The sequence below is a fragment of the Spinacia oleracea genome, chromosome 1 (genome assembly GCF_020520425.1).
Source record: "Spinacia oleracea cultivar Varoflay chromosome 1, BTI_SOV_V1, whole genome shotgun sequence".
Lineage (NCBI taxonomy): Eukaryota > Viridiplantae > Streptophyta > Magnoliopsida > Caryophyllales > Amaranthaceae > Spinacia > Spinacia oleracea.
This window is the reverse complement of record NC_079487.1, coordinates 136,490,391-136,508,587: the sequence shown is the minus strand read 5'-3', so window position 1 is coordinate 136,508,587 and position 18,197 is coordinate 136,490,391. Positions and strand designations below refer to the sequence as shown.

Genomic DNA, 18,197 nt, shown 5'->3' with positions numbered 1-18,197 from the left:
AAGCAAGGGCACGACATGGCCCAAGCAAAGCAATGCATGACCCAAGAAAGGCAAGCAAGGGCACGACATGGCCCAAGCAAGGCAATCCATGACCCAAGAAAGGCAAGCAAGGGCACGACATGGCCCAAGCAAGGCAAGACATGACCCAAGAAAGGCAAGCAAGGGCACGACATGGCCCAAGCAAGGCAAAGCATGACCCAAGAAAGGCAAGCAAGGGCACGACATGGCCCAAGAAAGGCAAGCAAGGGCACGACATGGCCCAAGCAAAGCAAGGCATGACCAAAGAAAGGCAAGCAAGGGCACGACATGGCCTAAGCAAGGCAAGGCATGACCCAAGAAAGCCAAGCAAGGGCACGACATGACCCAAGCAAGGCAAGGCATGACCCAAGAAAGCCAAGCAAGGGCACGACATGGCCCAAGCAAGGCAAGGCATGACCCAAGAAAGGTAAGCAAGGGCACGACATGGCCCAAGCAAGGCAAGGCATGACCCAAGAAAGGTAAGCAAGGGCACGACATGGCCCAAGCAAGGTAAGCATGACCCAAGAAAGGCAAGCAAGGGCACGACTTGGCCCAAGCAAGGCAAGGCATGACCCAAGAAAGGCAAGCAAGGGCACGGCATGGCCCAAGCAGGCAAGGCATGACCCAAGAAAGGTAAGCAAGGGCACGACATGGCCCAAGCAAGGTAAGCATGACCCAAGAAAGGTAAGCAAGGGCACGACATGGCCCAAGCAAGGCAAGGCATGACCCAAGAAAGGCAAGCAAGGGCACGACATGGCCCAAGCAAGCAAGCAAGGCATGACCAACAAAACGTAAGCAAGGGCACGACATGGCCCAAGCAAGGAAGCATGACCCAAGAAAGGTAAGCAAGGGCACGACATGGCCCAAGCAAGGCAAGGCATGACCCAAGAAAGCTACGCAAGGGCACGACATGGCCCAAGCAAGGTAAGCATGACCCAAGAAAGGCAAGCAAGGGCACGACATGGCCAAGCAAGGCAAGGCATGACCCAAGAAAGGAAAGCAAGGGCACGACATGGCCCAAGCAAGGCAAGGCATGACCCAAGAAAGGTAAGCAAGGGCACGACATGGCCCAAGCAAGGCAAGGCATGACCCAAGAAAGGTAAGCAAGGGCACGACATGGCCCAAGCAAGGCAAAGCATGACCCAGAAAGGAAAGGCAAAGCAAGGGCAAGACATGGCCCAAGAAAGGTAAGCAAGGGCACGACATGGCCCAAGCAAGGAAGGCATGACCAAAGAAAGGTAAGCAAGGGCACGACATGGCCCAAGCAAGGCAAGCATGACCCAAGAAAGGTAAGCAAGGGCACGACATGGCCCAAGCAAGGCAAGCATGACCCAAGAAAGGCAGCAAGGGCACGACATGGCCCAAGCAAGCAAGGCATGACCAAGAAAGGAAAGCAAAGGGCACGACATGGCCCAAGCAAGGCAAAGCATGACCCAAGAAAGGTAAGCAAGGGCACGACATGGCCAAGAAGGAAAGGCAAGCAAGGGGACGACATGCCCAAGCAAGGCAAGGCATGACCAAAGAAAGGTAAGCAAGGGCACGACATGGCCCAAGCAAGGCAAGGCATGACCCAAGAAAGAAAGTAAGCAAGGGCACGACATGGCCCAAGCAAGGCAAGGCATGACCCAAGAAAGGTAAGCAAGGGCACGACATGGCCCAAGCAAGGCAAGGCATGACCCAAGAAAGGTAAGCAAGGGCACGACATGGCCCAAGCAAGGCAAGGCATGACCCAAGAAAGGTAAGCAAGGGCACGACATGGCCCAAGCAAGGCAAGCATGACCCAAGAAAGGTAAGCAAGGGCACGACATGGCCCAAGCAAGGCAAGGCATGACCCAAGAAAGGTAAGCAAGGGCACGACATGGCCCAAGCAAGGCAAGGCATGACCCAAGAAAGGTAAGCAAGGGCACGACATGGCCCAAGCAAGGCAAGCATGACCCAAGAAAGGTAAGCAAGGGCACGACATGGCCCAAGCAAGGCAAGGCATGACCAAGAAAGGTAAGCAAGGGCACGACATGGCCCAAGCAAGGCAAGGCATGACCCAAGAAAGGTAAGCAAGGGCACGACATGGCCCAAGCAAGGCAAGCATGACCCAAGAAAGGTAAGCAAGGGCACGACATGGCCCAAGCAAGGCAAGGCATGACCCAAGAAAGGTAAGCAAGGGCACGACATGGCCCAAGCAAGGCAAGCATGACCCAAGAAAGGTAAGCAAGGGCACGACATGGCCCAAGCAAGGCAAGGCATGACCAAGAAAGGTAAGCAAGGGCACGACATGGCCCAAGCAAGGTAAGCATGACCCAAGAAAGGTAAGCAAGGGCACGACATGGCCCAAGCAAGGCAAGGCATGACCAAGAAAGGTAAGCAAGGGCACGACATGGCCCAAGCAAGGTAAGCATGACCCAAGAAAGGCAAGCAAGGGCACGACTTGGCCCAAGCAAGGCAAGGCATGACCCAAGAAAGGTAAGCAAGGCACGACATGGCCCAAGCACGGGAAGCATGACCCAAGAAAGGTAAGCAAGGGCACGACATGGCCCAAGCAAGGCAAGGCATGACCCAAGAAAGGTAAGCAAGGGCACGACATGGCCCAAGCAAGGCAAGCATGACCCAAGAAAGGTAAGCAAGGGCACGACATGGCCCAAGCAAGGCAAGGCATGACCCAAGAAAGGTAAGCAAGGGCACGACATGGCCCAAGCAAGGTAAGCATGACCCAAAGAAAGGTAAGCAAGGGCACGACATGGCCCAAGCAAGGCAAGGCAGACCCAAGGCCAAGCAGTAGCATGACCCAAGAAAGGTAAGCAAGGGCACGACATGGCCCAAGCAAGGCAAGGCATGACCCAAGAAAGGTAAGCAAGGGCACGACATGGCCCAAGCAAGGCAAGGCATGACCCAAGAAAGGTAAGCAAGGGCACGACATGGCCCAAGCAAGGAAGCATGACCCAAGAAAGGTAAGCAAGGGCACGACATGGCCCAAGCAAGGCAAGGCATGACCCAAGAAAGGCAAGCAAGGGCACGACATGGCCCAAGCAAGGCAAGGCATGACCCAAGAAAGGTAAGCAAGGGCACGACATGGCCCAAGCAAGGCAAGGCATGACCCAAGAAAGGTAAGCAAGGGCACGACATGGCCCAAGCAAGGAAGGCATGACCCAAGAAAGGTAAGCAAGGGCACGACATGGCCCAAGCAAGGCAAGGCATGACCAAGAAAGGTAAGCAAGGGCACGACATGGCCCAAGCAAGGTAAGCATGACCCAAGAAAGGTAAGCAAGGGCACGACATGGCCCAAGCAAGGCAAGGCATGACCCAAGAAAGGTAAGCAAGGGCACGACATGTCCCAAGCAAAGCAAGGCATGACCCAAGAAAGGTAAGCAAGGGCACGACATGGCCCAAGCAAGGCAAGGCATGACCCAAGAAAGGTAAGCAAGGGCACGACATGGCCCAAGCAAGGCAAGGCATGACCCAAGAAAGGTAAGCAAGGGTACGTACATGGCCCAAGCAAGGTAAGCATGACTCAAGAAAGGTAAGCAAGGGCACGACATGGCCCAAGCAAGGCAAACATGACCCAAGAAAGGTAAGCAAGGGCACGACATGGCCCAAGCAAGACAAGCATGACCCAAGAAACGTAAGCAAGGGCACGACATGGCCCAAGCAAGGCAAGGCATGACCAAGAAAGGTAAGCAAGGGCACGACATGGCCCAAACAAGGTAAGCATGACCCAAGAAAGGTAAGCAAGGGCACGACATGGCCCAAGCAAGGCAAGGCATGACCCAAGAAAGGTAAGCAAGGGCACGACATGGCCCAAGCAAGGCAAGGCATGACCCAAGAAAGGTAAGCAAGGGCACGACATGGCCCAAGCAAGGCAAGGCATGACCCAAGAAAGGTAAGCAAGGGCACGACATGGCCCAAGCAAGGTAAGGCATGACCCAAGCAAGGTAAGGCATGACCCAAGCAAGGTAAGCATGACCCAAGCAAGGTAAGGCATGACCCAAGAAAGGTAAGCAAGGGCACGACATGGCCCAAGCAAGGTAAGCATGACCCAAGAAAGGTAAGCAAGGGCACGACATGGCCCAAACAAGGTAAGCAAGACCCAAGAAAGGTAAGCAAGGGCAGGACATGGCCCAAGCAAGGCAAGGCATGACCCAAGAAAGGTAAGCAAGGGCACGACATGGCCCAAGCAAGGTAAGCAAGGGCACGACATGGCCCAAGCAAGGCAAGGCATGACCCAAGAAAGGTAAGCAAGGGCACGACATGTCCCAAGCAAGGCAAGGCATGACCCAAGAAAGGTAAGCAAGGGCACAACATGGCCCAAGCAAGGCAAGGCATGACCCAAGAAAGGTAAGCAAGGGCACGACATGGCCCAAGCAAGGCAAGGCATGACCCAAGAAAGGTAAGCAAGGGCACGACATGGCCCAAGCAAGGGAAGCATGACCCAAGAAAGGTAAGCAAGGGCACGACATGGCCCAAGCAAGGCAAGGCATGACCCAAGAAAGGTAAGCAAGGGCACGACATGGCCCAAGCAAGGTAAGCATGACCCAAGAAAGGTAAGCAAGGGCACGACATGGCCCAAGCAAGGCAAGGCATGACCCAAGAAAGGTAAGCAAGGGCACGACATGGCCCAAGCAAGGTAAGCATGACCCAAGAAAGGCAAGCAATGGGCACGACTTGGCCCAAGCAAGGCAAGGCATGACCCAAGAAAGGTAAGCAAGGGCACGACATGGCCCAAGCAAGGGAAGGCATGACCCAAGAAAGGTAAGCAAGGGCACGACATGGCCCAAGCAAGGCAAGGCATGACCCAAGAAAGGTAAGCAAGGGCACGACATGGCCCAAGCAAGGTAAGGCATGACCCAAGCAAGGTAAGGCATGACCCAAGCAAGGTAAGCATGACCCAAGCAAGGTAAGGCATGACCCAAGAAAGGTAAGCAAGGGCACGACATGGCCCAAGCAAGGTAAGCATGACCCAAGAAAGGTAAGCAAGGGCACGACATGGCCCAAACAAGGTAAGCAAGACCCAAGAAAGGTAAGCAAGGGCAGGACATGGCCCAAGCAAGGCAAGGCATGACCCAAGAAAGGTAAGCAAGGGCACGACATGGCCCAAGCAAGGTAAGCAAGGGCACGACATGGCCCAAGCAAGGCAAGGCATGACCCAAGAAAGGTAAGCAAGGGCACGACATGTCCCAAGCAAGGCAAGGCATGACCCAAGAAAGGTAAGCAAGGGCACGACATGGCCCAAGCAAGGCAAGGCATGACCCAAGAAAGGTAAGCAAGGGCACGACATGGCCCAAGCAAGGCAAGGCATGACCCAAGAAAGGTAAGCAAGGGCACGACATGGCCCAAGCAAGGGAAGCATGACCCAAGAAAGGTAAGCAAGGGCACGACATGGCCCAAGCAAGGCAAGGCATGACCCAAGAAAGGTAAGCAAGGGCACGACATGGCCCAAGCAAGGTAAGCATGACCCAAGAAAGGTAAGCAAGGGCACGACATGGCCCAAGCAAGGCAAGGCATGACCCAAGAAAGGTAAGCAAGGGCACGACATGGCCCAAGCAAGGTAAGCATGACCCAAGAAAGGCAAGCAAGGGCACGACTTGGCCCAAGCAAGGCAAGGCATGACCCAAGAAAGGTAAGCAAGGGCACGACATGGCCCAAGCAAGGGAAGCATGACCCAAGAAAGGTAAGCAAGGGCACGACATGGCCCAAGCAAGGCAAGGCATGACCCAAGAAAGGTAAGCAAGGGCACGACATGGCCCAAGCAAGGTAAGCATGACCCAAGAAAGGCAAGCAAGGGCACGACTTGGCCCAAGCAAGGCAAGGCATGACCCAAGAAAGGTAAGCAAGGGCACGACATGGCCCAAGCAAGGCAAGGCATGACCCAAGAAAGATAAGCAAGGGCACGACATGGCCCAAGCAAAGGAAGCATGAGCCAAGAAAGGTAAGCAAGGGCACGACATGGCCCAAGCAAGGCAAGGCATGACCCAAGAAAGGCAAGCAAGGGCACGACATGGCCCAAGCAAGGCAAGGCATGACCCAAGAAAGGTAAGCAAGGGCACGACATGGCCCAAGCAAGGCAAGGCATGACCCAAGATAGGTAAGCAAGGGCACGACATGGCCAAGCAAGGCAAGGCATGACCAAGAAAGGTAAGCAAGGGCACGACATGGCCCAAACAAGGTAAGCATGACCCAAGAAAGGTAAGCAAGGGCACGACATGGCCCAAGCAAGGCAAGGCATGACCCAAGAAAGGTAAGCAAGGGCACGACATGGCCCAAGCAAGGCAAGGCATGACCCAAGATAGGTAAGCAAGGGCACGACATGGCCAAGCAAGGCAAGGCATGACCAAGAAAGGTAAGCAAGGGCACGACATGGCCCAAACAAGGTAAGCATGACCCAAGAAAGGTAAGCAAGGGCACGACATGGCCCAAGCAAGGCAAGGCATGACCCAAGAAAGGTAAGCAAGGGCACGACATGTCCCAAGCAAAGCAAGGCATGACCCAAGAAAGGTAAGCAAGGGCACGACATGGCCCAAGCAAGGCAAGGCATGACCCAAGAAAGGTAAGCAAGGGTACGACATGGCCCAAGCAAGGTAAGCATGACTCAAGAAAGGTAAGCAAGGGCACGACATGGCCCAAGCAAGGCAAACATGACCCAAGAAAGGTAAGCAAGGGCACGACATGGCCCAAGCAAGACAAGCATGACCCAAGAAAGGTAAGCAAGGGCACGACATGGCCCAAGCAAGGCAAGGCATGACCAAGAAAGGTAAGCAAGGGCACGACATGGCCCAAACAAGGTAAGCATGACCCAAGAAAGGTAAGCAAGGGCACGACATGGCCCAAGCAAGGCAAGGCATGACCCAAGAAAGGTAAGCAAGGGCACGACATGGCCCAAGCAAGGCAAGGCATGACCCAAGAAAGGTAAGCAAGGGCACGACATGGCCCAAGCAAGGCAAGGCATGACCCAAGAAAGGTAAGCAAGGGCACGACATGGCCCAAGCAAGGCAAGGCATGACCCAAGAAAGGTAAGCAAGGGCACGACATGGCCCAAGCAAGGTAAGGCATGACGGAGTATTTCGGGGGATGACGGTTGTGGAATTGGCCTACGACACGGCCATAGTACCGACTTGACCTTGAGTTTTCGTTGTTCAGAAAAAAAAATCCAACGATGCATTGAGGGAATTTTTCGGCTCCGTAAAGTCGGGGGATGACGGTGGTGGATTTGGCCCGCAATACGGCTAACGTCCCGACTTGACCTCGTTTTTTCGTATGCCGCAATGGTCCCGCGGTCGTCTCTCGGATGGGTTAGCGGAGGGGAGTTTGGGACTTGTCGACCGGATGCGGTCTGTTCTTGCGGGCAGCGGACCGAGCAGCCCACGAGCGCGGACTAAAATCTAGTTGACGTCATCCTTCGAACAAACCTCGTAGGTATTGTAGGGGAGCTTGGGAATCCATGATCGGATGCGGTGTGTTCTAGTGTGCGGGCAACGGACCAAGAAGCACACAAGAGCATACTAAATCTCGTCGTCGTTCCTTCGAGCAAACCTGGAACGGGTACTATAGTCGAGGGGAGCTTGGGCCTCGATGACCGGATTCGAACTGTTCTTGTGTGCGGGCAGAGGACCAAGCAGCACACTAGAGAGCGGACTAAATCTCGTCGTCGATCTTTGAACAAACCTCTTGTCCCTTTTGGCTTTAGTGTGCTAATGTTTCCGAAACTCGATGCGGACCGTTCCCGGATGCGGGCGATATCAAGCGGCATGTGGGTGCAGTCCAATTCTAGTCGACGTTGTGTTAGCTAACCTTAGCCAGTGTTGTCCCGCCTCGATTTGTTTGTTTCTTTCACGTCAAACGGTGCTAGTCGGGGGACATCTAGCCCATCCTTGCGGCCACTTTGTGGTCGTGGGATGCAAGCTCGTTGTTTCTTGGCCAAGCGGTACGCTACGCGTGTGAGTGGTGTTTGGTTTTTTTAGCTGGCGGGCTCCGTGAACCGCACGCCGATAAACCTCTTCAGTGTTTGCTCCAAGTGCTATACAGGCCTTGGGCGAGTGATGGTTTTCTGTGTTGCATTCCTAACGATCGCATTGACATGGACCAAGGGCATGGCATCCATAAGCACGCAAGGGAAAGGCATGGCCCAAGGCACAACAATCGGACCCAAGGCATGGCCCAAGGCAAAACGATCGGACCACATGCACAATAATGACCACTATGAATGAATTTTCCCGAAAACTTTCCAAAAATAGCAACCCGGGACCACACGGGCACCCCCCGAGGTCCCAAAATAAAAAATTTCAACACCAATGTTTTCTATATATATTTATATGTCTTTTCCTATTTTTTCGGATTTTTTGGGATTTTTTTGAATTTTTTGGGATTTTCCCCGTTTTTACCCCTAAAATAGCAACCCGGGACCACACGGGCACCCCCCTAGGTCCAAAAATAAAAAATTTCAACACCAATAATTTTTTGGGATTTTTTTTGAATTTTTTGGGATTTTTTGGGATTTTTTTGAGATTTTTTTGAATTTTTCCCTTATTTTTCCCGTTTTTACCCCTATTTTCCCTATTTTCGGAAAACAAAAATAATTTTTTTGAAAAAAAAAAATCATGAAAATTAAGCTTAATGCCCATATAAGGTTTTCCAACAAAAAAACGGGGCATTATTATGACAAAAACTCAAGTTTTGAGCCATTATTATGTTACTGTCACTTGGGTGTTCACTAGGAAAATTTAGCTAATTCAAAATAAACCTCTATAGGGGGAGGGTGAGAGTGGAAGGATGGATGGTCAAGGTTGGCTTAAAACTCTCTTGTGGGCACCGTTGGGCACCATTGGGCATGGTCGGCCCCCCTACGACACCACACATGCCCATGACATTAGACGGATTGAAAATTTTGGATCATTCGACGGATTTGACGCATAATTTTTTGTCCGAGACCCGATTTGACGCGAAAAAAAAATTTGTTGGCTCTAAGCAAGGGCACGACATGGCCCAAGCAAGGCAAGGTATGACCCAAGAAAGGCAAGCAAGGGCACGACATGGCCCAAGCAAAGCAATGCATGACCCAAGAAAGGCAAGCAAGGGCACGACATGGCCCAAGCAAGGCAATCCATGACCCAAGAAAGGCAAGCAAGGGCACGACATGGCCCAAGCAAGGCAAGACATGACCCAAGAAAGGCAAGCAAGGGCACGACATGGCCCAAGCAAGGCAAAGCATGACCCAAGAAAGGCAAGCAAGGGCACGACATGGCCCAAGAAAGGCAAGCAAGGGCACGACATGGCCCAAGCAAAGCAAGGCATGACCAAAGAAAGGCAAGCAAGGGCACGACATGGCCTAAGCAAGGCAAGGCATGACCCAAGAAAGCCAAGCAAGGGCACGACATGACCCAAGCAAGGCAAGGCATGACCCAAGAAAGCCAAGCAAGGGCACGACATGGCCCAAGCAAGGCAAGGCATGACCCAAGAAAGGTAAGCAAGGGCACGACATGGCCCAAGCAAGGCAAGGCATGACCCAAGAAAGGTAAGCAAGGGCACGACATGGCCCAAGCAAGGTAAGCATGACCCAAGAAAGGCAAGCAAGGGCACGACTTGGCCCAAGCAAGGCAAGGCATGACCCAAGAAAGGCAAGCAAGGGCACGGCATGGCCCAAGCAGGCAAGGCATGACCCAAGAAAGGTAAGCAAGGGCACGACATGGCCCAAGCAAGGTAAGCATGACCCAAGAAAGGTAAGCAAGGGCACGACATAGCCCAAGCAAGGCAAGGCATGACCCAAGAAAGGCAAGCAAGGGCACGACATGGCCCAAGCAAGGCAAGGCATGACCCAACAAAACGTAAGCAAGGGCACGACATGGCCCAAGCAAGGCAAGCAAGGGCACGACATGGCCCAAGCAAGGTAAGGCATGACCCAAGGTAAGGCATGACCCAAGGTAAGGCATGACCCAAGCAAGGTAAGCAAGGGCACGACATGGCCCAAGCAAGGCAAGGCATGACCCAAGAAAGGTAAGCAAGGGCACGACATGTCCCAAGCAAGGCAAGGCATGACCCAAGAAAGGTAAGCAAGGGCACGACATGGCCCAAGCAAGGCAAGGCATGACCCAAGAAAGGTAAGCAAGGGCACGACATGGCCCAAGCAAGGCAAGGCATGACCCAAGAAAGGTAAGCAAGGGCACGACATGGCCCAAGCAAGGGAAGCATGACCCAAGAAAGGTAAGCAAGGGCACGACATGGCCCAAGCAAGGCAAGGCATGACCCAAAAAAGGTAAGCAAGGGCACGACATGGCCCAAGCAAGGTAAGCATGACCCAAGAAAGGTAAGCAAGGGCACGACATGGCCCAAGCAAGGCAAGGCATGACCCAAGAAAGGTAAGCAAGGGCACGACATGGCCCAAGCAAGGTAAGCATGACCCAAGAAAGGCAAGCAAGGGCACGACTTGGCCCAAGCAAGGCAAGGCATGACCCAAGAAAGGTAAGCAAGGGCACGACATGGCCCAAGCAAGGGAAGCATGACCCAAGAAAGGTAAGCAAGGGCACGACATGGCCCAAGCAAGGCAAGGCATGACCCAAGAAAGGTAAGCAAGGGCACGACATGGCCCAAGCAAGGTAAGCATGACCCAAGAAAGGCAAGCAAGGGCACGACTTGGCCCAAGCAAGGCAAGGCATGACCCAAGAAAGGTAAGCAAGGGCACGACATGGCCCAAGCAAGGCAAGGCATGACCCAAGAAAGATAAGCAAGGGCACGACATGGCCCAAGCAAAGGAAGCATGAGCCAAGAAAGGTAAGCAAGGGCACGACATGGCCCAAGCAAGGCAAGGCATGACCCAAGAAAGGCAAGCAAGGGCACGACATGGCCCAAGCAAGGCAAGGCATGACCCAAGAAAGGTAAGCAAGGGCACGACATGGCCCAAGCAAGGCAAGGCATGACCCAAGATAGGTAAGCAAGGGCACGACATGGCCAAGCAAGGCAAGGCATGACCAAGAAAGGTAAGCAAGGGCACGACATGGCCCAAACAAGGTAAGCATGACCCAAGAAAGGTAAGCAAGGGCACGACATGGCCCAAGCAAGGCAAGGCATGACCCAAGAAAGGTAAGCAAGGGCACGACATGGCCCAAGTAAGGCAAGGCATGACCCAAGATAGGTAAGCAAGGGCACGACATGGCCAAGCAAGGCAAGGCATGACCAAGAAAGGTAAGCAAGGGCACGACATGGCCCAAGCAAGGTAAGCATGACCCAAGAAAGGCAAGCAAGGGCACGACATGGCCCAAGCAAGGCAAGGCATGACCCAAGAAAGGTAAGCAAGGGCAACGACATGGCCCAAGCAAGGCAAGGCATGACCCAAGAAGATAAGCAAGGGCACGACATGGCCCAAGCAAGGAAGCATGAGCCAAGAAAGGTAAGCAAGGGCACGACATGGCCCAAGCAAGGCAAGGCATGACCCAAGAAAGGTAAGCAAGGGCACGACATGGCCCAAGCAAGGCAAGGCATGACCCAAGAAAGGCAAGCAAGGGCACGACATGGCCCAAGCAAGGCAAGGCATGACCCAAGAAAGGTAAGCAAGGGCACGACATGGCCCAAGCAAGGCAAGGCATGACCCAAGATAGGTAAGCAAGGGCACGACATGGCCAAGCAAGGCAAGGCATGACCAAGAAAGGTAAGCAAGGGCACGACATGGCCCAAACAAGGTAAGCATGACCAAGAAAGGTAAGCAAGGGCACGACATGGCCCAAGCAAGGCAAGGCATGACCCAAGAAAGGTAAGCAAGGGCACGACATGGCCCAAGCAAGGCAAGGCATGACCCAAGTAAGGTAAGCAAGGGCACGACATGGCCAAGCAAGGCAAGGCATGACCAAGAAAGGTAAGCAAGGGCACGACATGGCCCAAACAAGGTAAGCATGACCAAGAAAGGTAAGCAAGGGCACGACATGGCCCAAGCAAGGCAAGCATGACCCAAGAAAGGTAAGCAAGGGCACGACATGTCCCAAGCAAGCAAGGCATGACCAAGAAAGGTAAGCAAGGGCACGACATGGCCCAAAACAAGGGTAAGCATGTACCCAAGAAAAGGTAAAGCAAGGCAACCATGGCCCAAGCAGGCAAGGATGACACAAGAAAGGTAAGCAAGGGCACGACATGGCCCAAGCAAGGCAAGGCATGACCCAAGAAAGGTAAGCAAGGGCACGACATGGCCCAAGCAAGGCAAGGCAGACCCAAGAAAGGTAAGCAAGGGCACGACATGGCCAAGCAAGGCAGGCATGACCCAAGAGAAAGGTAGCAAGGGCACGACATGGCCCAACACGTAGGCTACGCTATTTCGGGGATGACGGTTGTGGAATTGGCCTACGACCCGCCATAGTAACGACTTGACCTTGAGTTTCGTTGTTCAGAAAAAAAAATCAACGATGCATTGAGGGAATTTTTCGGCTCCGTAAAGTCGGGGGATGACGGTGGTGGATTGGCCCGCAATACGGGCTAACGTCCCGACTTGACCTCGTTTTTTCGTATGCCGCAATGGTCCCGCGGTCGTCTCTCGATGGTTGCGGAGGGGAGTTTTGGGACTTGTCGACACGGATGCGGGTCTGTTCTTGCGGGCAGCGGACCGGCAGCCCACGAGCGCGGACTAAAATCTAGTTGACGTCATCCTTCGAACAAACCTCGTAGGTATTGTAGGGGAGCTTGGAATCCATGATCGGATGCGGTGTGTTCTAGTGTGCGGGCAACGGACCAAGAAGCACACAAGAGCTACTAATCTCGTCGTCGTTCCTTCGAGCAAACCTGGAACGGGTACTATAGTCGAGGGGAGCTTGGGCCTCGATGACCGGATTCGAACTGTTCTTGTGTGCGGGCAGAGGACCAAGCAGCACACTAGAGAGCGGACTAAATCTCGTCGTCGATCTTTGAACAAACCTCTTGTCCCTTTTGGCTTTAGTGTGCTAATGTTTCCGAAACTCGATGCGGACCGTTCCCGGATGCGGGCGATATCAAGCGGCATGTGGGTGCAGTCCAATTCTAGTCGACGTTGTGTTAGCTAACCTTAGCCAGTGTTGTCCCGCCTCGATTTGTTTGTTTCTTTCACGTCAAACGGTGCTAGTCGGGGGACATCTAGCCCATCCTTGCGGCCACTTTGTGGTCGTGGGATGCAAGCTCGTTGTTTCTTGGCCAAGCGGTACGCTACGCGTGTGAGTGGTGTTTGGTTTTTTTAGCTGGCGGGCTCCGTGAACCGCACGCCGATAAACCTCTTCAGTGTTTGCTCCAAGTGCTATACAGGCCTTGGGCGAGTGATGGTTTTCTGTGTTGCATTCCTAACGATCGCATTGACATGGACCAAGGGCATGGCATCCATAAGCACGCAAGGGAAAGGCATGGCCCAAGGCACAACAATCGGACCCAAGGCATGGCCCAAGGCAAAACGATCGGACCACATGCACATTGCTCCGACTATAAGCAGACGATACGAATAATGAGATGGTTCCGACCATGGGAAAGTCTCAAAAGATGGGTTAAACCATTCAAGACTTAAATGTAGCCTCCAATGCCCCCAAAAGATTGCTATTTTCATAATATGAATTCAACCACATGGTTGGTTGGTTCTCCTATCCTATTTCCCCAAAATTCCCGTTTTATTCAACAAAAATAATAAATGATACATGTTTGGTTTGGTTTGGTTTGGTTTGTAAACTATATATATAAGTTTTGTAAATAATAGTAATACATGTTAGGTTTGGTATTGTTTGTGCATGAACAACAAACACATCATGAATGAATTTTCCCGGAAACTTTCCTAAAATAGCAACCCGGGAACACCCAAAATAAAAATTTCCAACACCAATATTTTATATATATTTTTAGATGTCTTTTCTTATTTTTTTGGGATTTTTTGGGATTTTTTTGAATTTTCCCCTTATTTTCCCCGTTTTTACCCCTAAAATAGAAACCCGAGACCACACGGGGCACCCCTCGAGGTCCCAAAATAAAAATTCCTAACACCAATATTTTTTATATATTTTTAGATGTCTTTTCCTATTTTTTGGGATTTCTTTGAATTTTCCCCGTTTTTACCCCTATTTTCCCCATTTCCGGGAAAAAAAAAATTTGCAAAAAAAAATTCACCAAAATTAAGCTTAATGCCCATGTAAGGTTTTCCAACAAAAAAAAAACGGGGCATTATTATCACAAAAACTCAAGTTTTGAGCCATTATTAAAGTTTTACGAATAATTCACAAAATGAAAAAAAAAATCCATTAGACAAGGATTGAAACCCATATCTGAGGGAGATAGCGTACTTAAGGTATCAACCTCATCATTACCACCAGACCAACTCTGAACTCAATTGCTCAATAGGTAATACATTAATATCTATATTATTAAAGAAGAGTGGTGGGAGAATGTGAGGTCTTCAAAACCCCAATCCCCGACTCTCAAATACCGTTATTTAAGGAAATGTAATAAATTTTTTGAGTTGAACAACCATAAAATCATACTATACCATTAATTCAGCAAAGTCACTTACCAGTAGCTATAAAATATGTTACGTCATTATTAGAGCATGATAATTTATATATCTTAGACATCTAACAACAATTTAATTATCTAACATTGAGAGAACGTATTTATCATATAAATGTTTACTTCCTTGGTTAAGTTCGTAACTACTTGATGTTTATTGTCATTTCCATTATACATAGTACTTTGTAATTGTTTTTATCTAATGCAATGCATTCTTTTAATAACATTGTAATCTTATAGACGTCTCGTGCATTAGCACGACCACAAACTAGTATATACATAAACCTAGTTTCAATTACACAATGACCACTATGCCCCTAGAACTCACAATCTCCCACTTAGAGGAATTTTTTTGGAATTCTAATTTCACAAACCCTCTACAGAGTAGGGAGTTTGCGTTGCATAGATCTCCAAAAAATACGCGATTTCAAAAAAAAATTCGCCCCGATCGGACGACCGGAGACCAAGTTACGGCCGTCTGAAGTTTTTTCTCGTTATTGGCTTATCCGTGAATCGGCGGACCGACCGACCACCTTGGCGGCTTAGTACTCTTAAAAATAAGGGGTTTCAAACAAAAAATCGCTCCAATCGGACTCTAGGGGTCGGAGTTATGCCAGTTCGAGTTTACCGAGATCACGAAAATGCCCCATTTTTATTCGAAAACGCATCGATACCTTGTCGATTTCGCGTTTCGTCACCATGTTCTCGTAGGTCTCATCTTTACGAAGAGAACGAGTTTTCATTTGACCCAAGAGGATGTATGTTTTTTATTTTATGACATTTTTAGTTTTTGGCCTTTCTCCATGGGTGGGCAACCGTTACTGCGCACGCACAGTTTTAAGGGTTATAGTATTTAATATGTTCTAATAAACGCACAGTCATCGATTGTTCTTGGAAAACATTTTATTTTGCTTATTTATGTTGCATTTGTGTTTTAACACTAATACTAATCGTCAAATCTCCTATCCTATGGGTTCGACTTTTTGCTATTTTCGATATCAATATTCAATTGAAACCCGATTAATTTGTGAAAGACGCAAAACCCTAACTTTCTCTCTCCTTTGAGACGTAGCCACCAGCGTCGCGCCGTTCATTTGGCCGGCGTGAATCGTGAGGTGAGATATTGCTGTCGAAGAGCGCTTCGATAACATCCATTTGACGCTGGTTTAGCTCCCGAAGATGTCGACTTGCAGAACTACTTCCAAACTCTGACGCTATATATGTTTGAAGATTGGTCCTAGGAAGCTGCTGCTACCACCATTAAAGCCTCGTTAAGGTACTGATATGTCATTTTTGACATTTTTAATGAGAATTAATTCCTTTAATTGATTAAATATGAAGATTTCGGTTTAGGTAGTAAATGGTGTTTCGCGGAGCTCGATGATGAAGAAACGAGCTATCAACGCACAGATCTGGAACTCTCGATGTCTGATTTTATTTTAAATGGTATGTATTGGTTTTCAATCAAGTTTGTTTAGTTCCGTATTATGTTTTTGTGATATAAAGCTTGAAATTGTGGGTTAAGTTGAACTCAAATATTGTGGTCCTAGGAAGCGTTTTTGTTTGTTTTGTTGTTGTTTATTACTGGCTGCTTATTGTCCATTACAGGGAATTGTTTCTTGGAAAATATTGAGTCATGTGGTTGAAGTATTTGCACTGCACTACGTGTGTAAAATTGGTGAAGTGTTTGTTTTGGATATTTGGGTGCTTGAAAATAACAGTATGCGATTGTGCTTTATCTAAATTTGGTAGTGCTTTAAAAAAATTATGGCATGGAGTTGGTTATTCAATGTGTTAAGGTGTCATAACCAAGTCTAGACTCCATTGCAGAGTCATGGAACAGGCCACAGACCAGCACTTCCAGAAAGATGGTCACTTCCAGCAGTGGGTGACAAAAATGCCGTTTTCTGAACTGGTTTCTTGGGCAGTAAATTCCATTGGTGCTTACTGCTGGACTCTTTTTCATTAGGTTGGTCCGCTTCCATCTGATTTTCAATAAGTAACTCTTACATGGCTAACTTTCATATTTTTATCTTTTCTTTTTGTGACATGTACTTTGATCATGTTTATCTTGACTCCATTGCTTTCTCAAACATTATTTCCGTAGACTATTTGCATTTCCTTGATAGAACGGGAGCTATTCTTGAAATTATCATCATTTGGTGATGCTAAATTGTTAATGCTTGATGTGTTGTCGTGCTTGTGTGTCTGTGTTTGAAATATCTGACACACTGTTGTTCTGTAGAGTTTTTATACGAAATAAATAAAAATAAAAACAAACTGGACAAAGGTTTAACAACTAGTTTTTGTTTACTTACAGAAATTATTAAAATGATTATCTCTTCAATGTTGGTGTTGTCTAAGGATAAGATTACCATCTTTGTTTCTTGGTGATCAAGGTAGATCTAGCTATTGAAATGTTTCTCTCTTTTATGTCAGTGGGAACTTCAACAATTAGATGTGTTAGAATTTTGATGACACTCAGATTTATTGTTATACATGGAACCTTTAGAATGGATGTTCTTGTTTTGTGGAATATGGTACTTGATCGAGCAGGATCATTTGGCAGTATGTGAGTGAATCTAGAAGATGGTACAAAATTTTAGATTCTGATAAGTGTTTTAGACTTTGATATGTAACTTGTTGTGTGGAATAAGACTACTTACTATGAGAACACTTAAAAATAATTAGTACCATATGCTTTTTGAGATGTATATGGTTAACTTTATTTCTTAACAAAAATGGGTAGTGGTTTATGTGAGTACTAAAAGTGGGTTAATTGCAAGTTTTGCGATTGGTTGCAATATTTGAAATAATTGGTTTTATTAGTAAATTTTGTGATTTTTTGAATGAGTGGATAATGCTAGACTTGCGAAGTGGAGCACGAAGATCGAAGAGGGATAGTGATCTTCAGTACCCTGCCCCCTTAATTGAATGACCATGGTGAACATTTTCTTACACCTACCCAAAACAAAACGGGGCGAGGAAGTGGTGGCAGAGGGAGAGGAGCAAGGGTTGTTAGGCAAGCTTGTGGTGTTGGTCGAGGTCGGCCTGTTAGAGTGATAGATTTAGACCCTGATGTTCCGAAATAAGGCCTTCCTCAAGTTCCGGATATAGCCACTCACAATCAAGTGAAGGGTTCTAGTGGTAAAGATATTGCAATGGAGTGAGGAAACATAGATAAGATGGTGGCTTTTGAAGAGGAATCTAAACTAACATCTCGTACTGAAATGGTATATTATCGTTTCTTTTACAATGGTTTGGATCTTTGTCACTCCAAACGTCATTACTATCTCTGAGCTTTGATCGATCTGCTTGCTTGGATCTTTGTCACTCAAACAGTGAACTTTCAGATCAATGTATGTATGTTTTTAAAATGCAATGCCCAATTTCACTAAAGAATTTACTTTTATTTGACAGCCATATTCCAAACAGATTTTCACCCTGGTTTCTTACTGTTGGATTCTCACCTCACAACGGGTATGAAAGACATTGCATCTGATTTTAAGTTTCTCATTTTAGGTTATGTTTATTTCGGTATCCGAAGTTTGAATGTATGATCGATGTTGTAATTTTTTAGCTTGATGAGCTAATTAGAGTTCAAATATGGTATTACCAATCACTTTAAATGATTACCTTTTTTGTTAATCTTTAACAACTTTATAATGACATGGTCAATCGTCGCAAAGAGGACTTAAATGGGCATT

The 18,197-nt window shown here is 48.8% G+C and overlaps 1 long non-coding RNA gene across 3 annotated transcripts; it reads left to right on the top strand.

The window, feature by feature from the left end:
* Window positions 1-15,385: 15,385 nt before the first annotated feature.
* On the top strand, window positions 15,386-18,138 carry LOC130462577 (uncharacterized). Of its 3 annotated transcripts, none has more exons than XR_008923114.1 (4): window positions 15,386-15,766; window positions 15,844-15,936; window positions 16,321-16,459; window positions 17,911-18,138. It is a non-coding gene; the product is annotated as an uncharacterized lncRNA (long non-coding RNA). The 3 variants fall into 3 exon arrangements; XR_008923112.1 differs by having other exon boundaries at window positions 17,358-18,138; XR_008923111.1 differs by having other exon boundaries at window positions 15,390-15,766; window positions 16,321-18,138.
* The last annotated feature ends 59 nt before the right edge of the window (window positions 18,139-18,197 follow it).